The sequence below is a fragment of the Poecile atricapillus genome, chromosome 12 (assembly GCF_030490865.1).
Source record: "Poecile atricapillus isolate bPoeAtr1 chromosome 12, bPoeAtr1.hap1, whole genome shotgun sequence".
Taxonomy (NCBI): Eukaryota; Metazoa; Chordata; class Aves; order Passeriformes; family Paridae; genus Poecile; species Poecile atricapillus.
Window position 1 is genome coordinate 13376870 of NC_081260.1, and position 8170 is coordinate 13385039.

Genomic DNA, 8170 nt, shown 5'->3' on the forward strand with positions numbered 1-8170 from the left:
AGTCACTCCAGAAAAGGAATTAAATTGCACTGGGCAGTTTGCACAATTACTTCTGGTGTTACTGCAGGGAGAACCCCTAGGTCCATCTAGCAAAGATTCATCATTTTTTTAAGAAAGCGTAGCCAGAATTTTTTACGTCTTTGTCTGTCTTCCATAGCAGAGCAGTGTGTCCGTGTCGCAGCTGCCGTGGGGACTGTCCTGCTGGCATCCAGGCGCCGAGGGAGGGTCATTGTCCCATTGTGTGGATGGGAAATGCAAGCACAAGGATGCAGAGCTCTGCTTGGAGGCTCTGAGCTCAGGTCTCTGGGGGCCTTGGCCTGAGATTTAACTACAAAACCATCTTGCAAAGTCCTCCATGTGCCAAGCAAAGCATTTCAGAACATCCCCCTCTCTACTCATGACCCTTTGTCAGCAGCTTCCCCATACTTGCTTCAGTCTGTCCCTCTGGAAACTCAGCCACTGTCTCCAGCTTAGGCTTGGATAGCAGCATGGATAAACCTCCATCACAAAAGCTTGAGCCCCAGCCAAATTTCCCAGAAATCAGCCTAGCTCCAGCAGAGCAGAGGCAATTCTGCCTTGTCCCGGCACTGACACCCAGCTCCATACCCCAGGGGCTGGTCCCTGTGCTGTGGGCACAGGTGCCACCATGCATGAGACCCATGAAGCCACAGTGACCTCAGGACCCAAGAGCTAAAGCTGTGGAGCAAGAAGAACATCCTCCTGAGGCCACTGCGGAGGAAAGGGACCAAGCAAACCCCAGCAGAAGGGAATGGCAGTTTTGGAAATGTGTGAGTCACGATTGGGTCTGACATGCCCAAAGAGGAGGCTGTGCTGGCTTCCTCAGCAGGTGACAGGGCTCTGGTGGGTGCAGAAGAGGCTGTGCTGGTTTCCTCAGCAGGTGACAGGGCTCTGGTGGGTGCAGAAGAGGCTGTGCTGGCTTCCTCAGAGGGTGACAGGGCTCTGGTGGGTGCATCCTCTCAGGGCCCGGCCCCACCACCCTGGGGCATCCAGACACACAAGAGCAATTGTGGCTTTCTCGCTGTTGGGCAATGAACACTGAATGGTGGGCCTGAAAATTGTTGTGGATTTCAATGGAAAATGCTTTCAGATTGAAATGACCTTGATTACAGCTGGTTGAATAATTTGTTGTGAATAAGGTTCTGTGCAAAGTTTGGCGTTTTTACATTCATTACATAATAATTGGTGATTACGTTTTTTCCAGTTTTTATCCTGTGCTGATCTTGATATTAGCCTGAAGTGCCAGCAGTGCAATGACAAGGGACAGCAGCCATGCCAATATCCTTGCAAACATCTGTTCCAACTTGGGCATTACTTGTTTTCTATATGTCAGGGACATCAAGCAACCCAGAACAGTTTCTCCCTCAGAAACATACAACCCACTAATGCTCATTTGGCTATTTTTCATTTGCTTAAGGGCTCTGCAAGTCCCCTTGGGGGGACAGATGCAAATGGGGAGATGCATTTGTCATTGTGAACAAAAACTTTCTGTAAACATGTGTTCCCATGTAAACCAATTTATTCCCAGTTTATTCCACTGTTTATTTGGTTTTCTTTTCCATCACTATGGGATTATGGTTTTAGTAATAAAAATGAGGATGAATAGTCCCTAATAACTACACTGACAATTTACAGAAGCAGAATTTCTTGCCTTCTATGCAAATCTGGCAGAAATGTGTCAACAGATTTACTTAACAAAATGATAATAAGTATCAGTCATTATTCATAGAAATACAATGTAGATTCAGTGCATACTTTTGCATGTAATATGGATGTAAGGACACATATGGAATTGCACTGATTAACCTACAGACACAACACTTAAGGTGGGAAAAACCTACTTGACTACCACTATGTCTTAGTCTTAAGCCTGAATAGACTAATAAGCCAAGAATATGTCCAGTTTTGATTGTTTGGAAGTGGGTTTTAAGTAAGCCATAAAGAATTTTGCTTTAAACCACCAGTCCTGTCTGTACAGGAAGTTTCATCAGTGTCTTTTAGCCAGTGCAAATCTGCGTGCAGACAAACCCTGCGTGACACATCCTCGTGGAGGCACATTCCAAACTCTCAGCACACTGTACCTTCAGTGCTGACAGGTCAGTACCAAGAGCTAGGGCAGGAACGTTAAAAAAATGGGAGATCATTATTTTTTTCTTAACACTAAAGCGGTGATCAATGAATCCAGGACAAAATTTTGCAGTAAGTCATCAGCTGCAGTGAATTAGTCACCCTGTATTTGCTGTTCTGCTTCATCCGCTGGAGCTCACTGAATAGTAGCATCCACAGGAACTTTGTAACATTTGTAAGAACTTTATGTTTTAGATGAAATGTGATTTCTTTGAAGGATAACTATGAACTTCAGTCAACACCAATAACTTCAGATCCTCACTCTGCCTGCCATCGTGGTGGTTTGGCTAACAGGAAGATGAGCCTGATGGCTTCTGTTTGTGCTCAGGCTGTTGTAAAGCACCAGCAGGGGCTCTGGGACCTGCTGCTGCTCTGAACCCAGCAATGCAAAGGGGTAGCTCCAAGGATCCATAGGAATCAGGTTAGAAAGGCATTTTGCCAGAGGATCTACAGAAGGGCATCTCCAAGGGATTGCACTGGCAGGTGAGCTTGTGCCTTGCCAGCAAAAAGAGATGCAAACGCAGAGCTGGAAGGTGGATTTGCAGCAACAGAGCCCTAAAAGTGGTGCTTATCCCATGCAGGAGCAGGAGCTGAGACCCCTCCAGCTTCTCCAGCCAGGACCCAGGGCAGTCCAGCCAGCTCAGCCGTAAATGTTATTGTGTATTTATAAACAAGAGCAGGCTGGAGGGATGACATGGCTCTGTTTACCCCAGTGGCATGCAAAAGTAAACACCCCAGATGAGCTGATCATTAACTTGCCTCCCCTGCTTTCGTGCCTATGTGAATAGGAACATTCCCCCTCTCTCCTTCGCTCTGTCTGGTTTTGTTTGCTCTATCTCCACAGGGCTGATTTAATAGCCCTTCTTGAACTCATAGAAGGCTATCATTTGCTTGCAGATCAAAACAATGCTGACTGCCTTACATTTGAAAAACCCCCAATTTCTGCTTTATGATAGAGATAAAAATCCTCCTCTCAGTTTCAGAAAACAGGCAGTGAAACTTCATGTGGCTCAGGACAATCCCACAAAAACCAAGATTTTACTGAGAGCTTGGGAGCAAGCCAATTTGATGCATTAATCTCAAGAAATAAATCACATAAATAAGAGATAAGCACATGTTTCCCCCTAAGCAAATAGAGGCCACTTGGCTGTGAAAGGCACGTCCTTCTCAAATAATGAGTGGGAGACTCTAATTCCAGGCTCGCAGTCAGTGTTTCTGTAGGGGCTTGCAGGCTGTGAGCAGAGGAGTAGCTGAGCATTATCAGGCATCTATTGAGAGGGTGTACATCTGACACAGCTCACAGAGCCAGCAGAAAAGTCAGCACAGATTATTTTCCCACCCACACACTTTCACAAGGAGTCAACGGCGCCACTACTGCACAGGTCTCGTAAAGGGTCAAGGATTTATTTTTCTTGAGTGAGCAACAAACTTCTTTTTCCATCAGCAATAATATTTTGTGACAGTGAGGCACCATCCCTAGGATCCCAGTAGTCTCTGACCCAGCAGATACTGAAACTGCAAGCGCACTCTTAGGTAAGTGCCCAGCATTTGGTGGCACGCAGAGACCCCCCCTTTGCACTGGGAGAGATGTCCAAGACAGACACTGGAAAGGTGAAAGACACCTGAATTGCCATTGAAATCTTAGCCCATGTTTCACTGCATAAGCCTCAGTAATGAGAGCTTTGCAGGAATGCTGGTTGGGGTGTCAGGAGGGACAGATGGATGGGGCTGGTCCAACACCAGGCACTGGAGGGGCAGGAGGGGTCTCAGGTATGGGTTGGTGGGTACAGAGGCAGAGGCTGTCTGGGTTATGGTACCCAGCATCCACCTTGATCTATCTTTTCTCTTTGGACAGCGAAAAGCCAGAGAGTTCTGCATGGAGAAGCCACATGGGTGAGGTCTGGGGCAGACTACAGTTGCAATCCTGAGTGCTGTAACATGACTATGGCAACAAATGTGGGTTAATCTGGAGTCTGGCTTTTGTGGCTCTAGGAGGCACTTCATGAAAACCCAAAGCAGCCAAGTCAAATGAACAAACACCCACATCCTTGGTATCTTGACTCTGCTAAAATTAAATGCCCTGAGACGAGCTTCTCTCATCAGCCCCTTCCTAAACTTGTCTGTATTTTCTTCCCTCTGCAGCCTCCAAAAAGCAGGGCAGCACTGCAGCTCCCCAGGGTCACCCAACCCCAGCTTCCTCCCAGGCAGTCCCATCTCTGTGGCCTGAGCTGTGTTCCCTGGCCCCAGCATTTCACATCTCCATCCCCACAGCCCTGTTTCTGCCTCTCATTTATTCTGGGCCATACTGGCCCAGATTCTTGCAAAGCTACCAAACCACATCTCATGGAGATGGATCACAGAAGCCATTGTTGTCCTGTGGAAAGCCATTTATTTGCTAGTTAGTCCCCAGGGTGTCTCTGGAGGGAGAGGGGGAAGGTGGACAATCACAGGAGTGTAGGGTCCCTGCTTGGTTCAGGCTTCCTCAGGGATGTGAAACCCCAGCCAGCCGCAGTGTGCTTCCACTCACACATGGGGATATTTTTAGTGCAGAATTACAACTGGGTTGCTGTTCCCTCTGCTCAGAGCCCAAATGTTCTCTCAGGCACTGACTATTGTGAGTGCCCTGAGGCAGGAGGGTGGCACAGCTCTTCCCTTCATGCTGGGGAGCCATTAGGGCTCAAAATCAGGGCAGGTGGCAGATCCAACAGACTTTCCTGCAAAGGGTTCTTTAGGGCCTCCTCTGCTGAGGAATTATCTGGACTGATAATTCACAGCACAGAACAGGCATCTGTCTCCTTTCTTCCTCTGCTCAGCCCTGTTAAACTCCTGAGCTACAAGTCCTTTGCACTGGACCTGCAGAACCAGCCAGGTGTGCAGAGCAGGATGTGTGCAGGGATGCTGGAGGGCTGCAAATGACACAGAGGTTTGTCTGCTCTCAGGTGCCTCTCTTCATGCTGTCAGCTCGTGTCACGCCTACCTTGTGGCAACTGAGGCATTGCAAAGGGTGTATAGGAAAAAACAAGATCTAAAACCAGTGCATCATCAATCTGCATCAACTCTTTTCAGGCTCTTCCCCCACCTGCAGGCAGGGAAGTTCTGGGAAATACTTTGACATCCTGCTCAGAAGAGCACCCCTCACTCCAAACCAGCTCTGGTTTTGCTTCCTAGCCAGCCCAATACTCAGAAGCTTTCCCCATCAGCTGGAGACATCTTCTTGGGACAATGTCTCTCCTGCTCCTGGGGTCACAGTGTGCAGGGACAGGAATTATTGGACTGCTGACTGTGGGACATGATTGCATCCTCCAGGAGAAACAGAAGATAGGGAATAAATACTCTGTTGTAATGATTGGTTATGGAGACAGAAGTCATCACCATAGCAAACAGAGTCTCCTTTGGGGAAAGATGAGGGTTGCTGAGCTGAGCTGTGTTGTTTCCACATGCTGTGTGCTCATCAAGATGTTTGGGAAGTGCTTTGTGCCAGTGAGCTCTGCTGCATGCGCCTGTGTCTGGTTGGGCACAGGGCAGCGCTTCCTGTGCCTGGACTGGAAACATTTTAAACAGGACACTGAAGAGTAGCAAATAATAAAAACCACACTCCAGTCTGAGATTACTGGATGAATAATCACTGGTGTTGAAACACACGAAACTCTGTGTGTCTGGGCTCTCAATGCTTTCACCAGTACCCAGTGGATGTCCAAATACAAACAGTGAGCAACCGCAGCAAACACAGAGTGGAGAAAGGGACTGACAGCTTTGCTCTGTCACTGGGCAAGGGGACAGGGACTTGTCAGGTCTCTTGGGGGTGCTGTGGCCTCTGTGTGTCCAGGCAGCACAAAGGAGGTTCTGTGCCCAGACCCCCTCCCTGGTTCCTGGCTCCCTCTCCCTGTGCCTGCCTCTTCTGCTGCTGGTGGGCTGTGAACCTGAGTGTGCTGGCTCCGAGGGGCTCCCACCCACACACAACTGCTCCATCTGTGCCCAAGTGCTGTGTCTAGAACTCACCCAGAGCTTTTTCCATGAAGAAATTGGTCTGGGAGCCCGAGGCCACAGCAAGATAGTACACACTCGCTCCAATAACCTTCAGAAAAGGTCCATAGCCAGCCGAGTGTCGAGCTGCCAGTTCCAACCAGAGAAGCAGGTTAACAAAACAGAGACAGATGGCCAGGATTTAACTTGGGCACTTTTTCATTACTTCTATCACGACACAGCCATCAGGAGTGTCTCTGCTGCCTTTGCTGTAACTGAAGGGCTGGGCTCCCTCTCGCCCCCAGCCCGGGGGCACCCTGTGCCCTTGCTGGGAACTGGGGACACCCCTGATTCTCCCTGCCAGGACTGGAACCAGTCTCTGTGGACACAGCCATACTGGGAGTAGTGGGGCAGGGGCTGCTGTGTTCGAAGAGGAGGGCAGGAGGTCCAATCTGCAGGGTAAGAGCAGTGTCCGACAGGGATGAGGAAGGAGATGGGTCAGGCAGGGAGGGAGGCAGGGAGGTGATGGAGCTGGTGGGGATGAGGACACATCAGTCCAGGGCCTAGCATCTGTGACCAGATCACTGCAGCAAATCTGCCATTTCCCAGACCCCTGACATCAGCACTGACTACACAGTCAGGTGTACACAGGTGTAGTGAAGGATTGCACAGAAACCCCACTCCAGGCTGATGTCTGGGATTAGGGTGGGCAGCAAAGGGTTCTTGGCCTTGTGCAGCACCCACAGTGTCTGGTCACACACGCTGCAGGGGATAAGTGCACTGGCCATCCCATTGTCCTGCAAACTGGGGAGCTGCAGTTCCTGGAGCTGTCTATCCCTCAGCCATGCCTGGCTGGATCCCCCCACATCCTGTGCAGGACAAGTCTGCAGGGGGGAGCTGTGCCACTCATTCTTCAAACCTCACTGGTCCAGGCCAATGTCCCCTCAGTCACACCTGGAGCTAGTTGGACCCTGATTCCAAATCCAAATCACTGTTAGATAAAACCAAGAGGGATGTATCAGTAACAACATGAGAGACATTAATTCCTTGCATGGGTGGAGAGAAAATATATGCCAGGCAATGTCTGTTTTCTATCAGCAATTCAAATGTCTCTCTGGATGTAAGAGGAATATGTCCCCTGGCTGGGGAGCACCGCACTGCACTTGCAGGGCTTCTCCCTCTCTCAAGACCAGCTGCTGCAGAAATACAGGCAGGCAAAATTGTCCAGGGTCAGGAGTCACCAGCACTTAGTTTTTAAATAGTTTGGCTATTTGAAATGCTGACAGTGTTTGTTGGTTTATTTGACCACAAACTTTTCCCAGCCTCCCACTCCAGCTCCACCTGAAGCAGACCAGCTGGCCACTGGCACAGACCCTGCTGTGGTGGCACCATGGTGTGACACATCTGCCAAGGGACACAGCATCACAGCAAACCCTTTTCCAGAGCCCCCCAAGTGCTGGCTGCTCGGTAGAAACCTCATGTCCCTGTTGTAGGTGGCTCTGAGTGACACCTGGCCATGGGTGCTCCTGGCTGGCGCTGGAGCTGCTGGTGTGTGCTGGTCACGGTGCCTGTGCTGGGGGATTTCAGCTTTGCCAGCAAACTTCTTGCTCAAACATCAGCTGTACTAAATTTGTACAAAGCATTTCTCATGCTGTCCAGATGCCACTGCTTCTAAAAATAGTCCAGTCTAGTCTGTTTTCCCAGCTTCTTGCCTTTTATCAGCAATAGTTTTAATAGTCTTTGCAATATATAAGGAGTCATTTGTCCACGTCAGGCCAGCAACTCCTGGAATGAGAGTCAATCCCAGTTCTCCCATACTCCCATTCATGCCCTACCCAAAACAAACAAACAAACAAAAAACCAAGAATAAAACCAACAAAAAACAACAGGCCACGAAGAAATTTTTGCATTGAAAAACAGAAGTTTTTGATGAACACTTAACAGGAGCTGGGTGGCAGAGGGTCACATCCAAGCTTTCCCTGCAGAACTCCCCAGAACATAAAAGCTGCTGTGGGTCCTCCCCTACCAGGACAAGGAGAGCCATGGGGTGGGTTGGGATAGG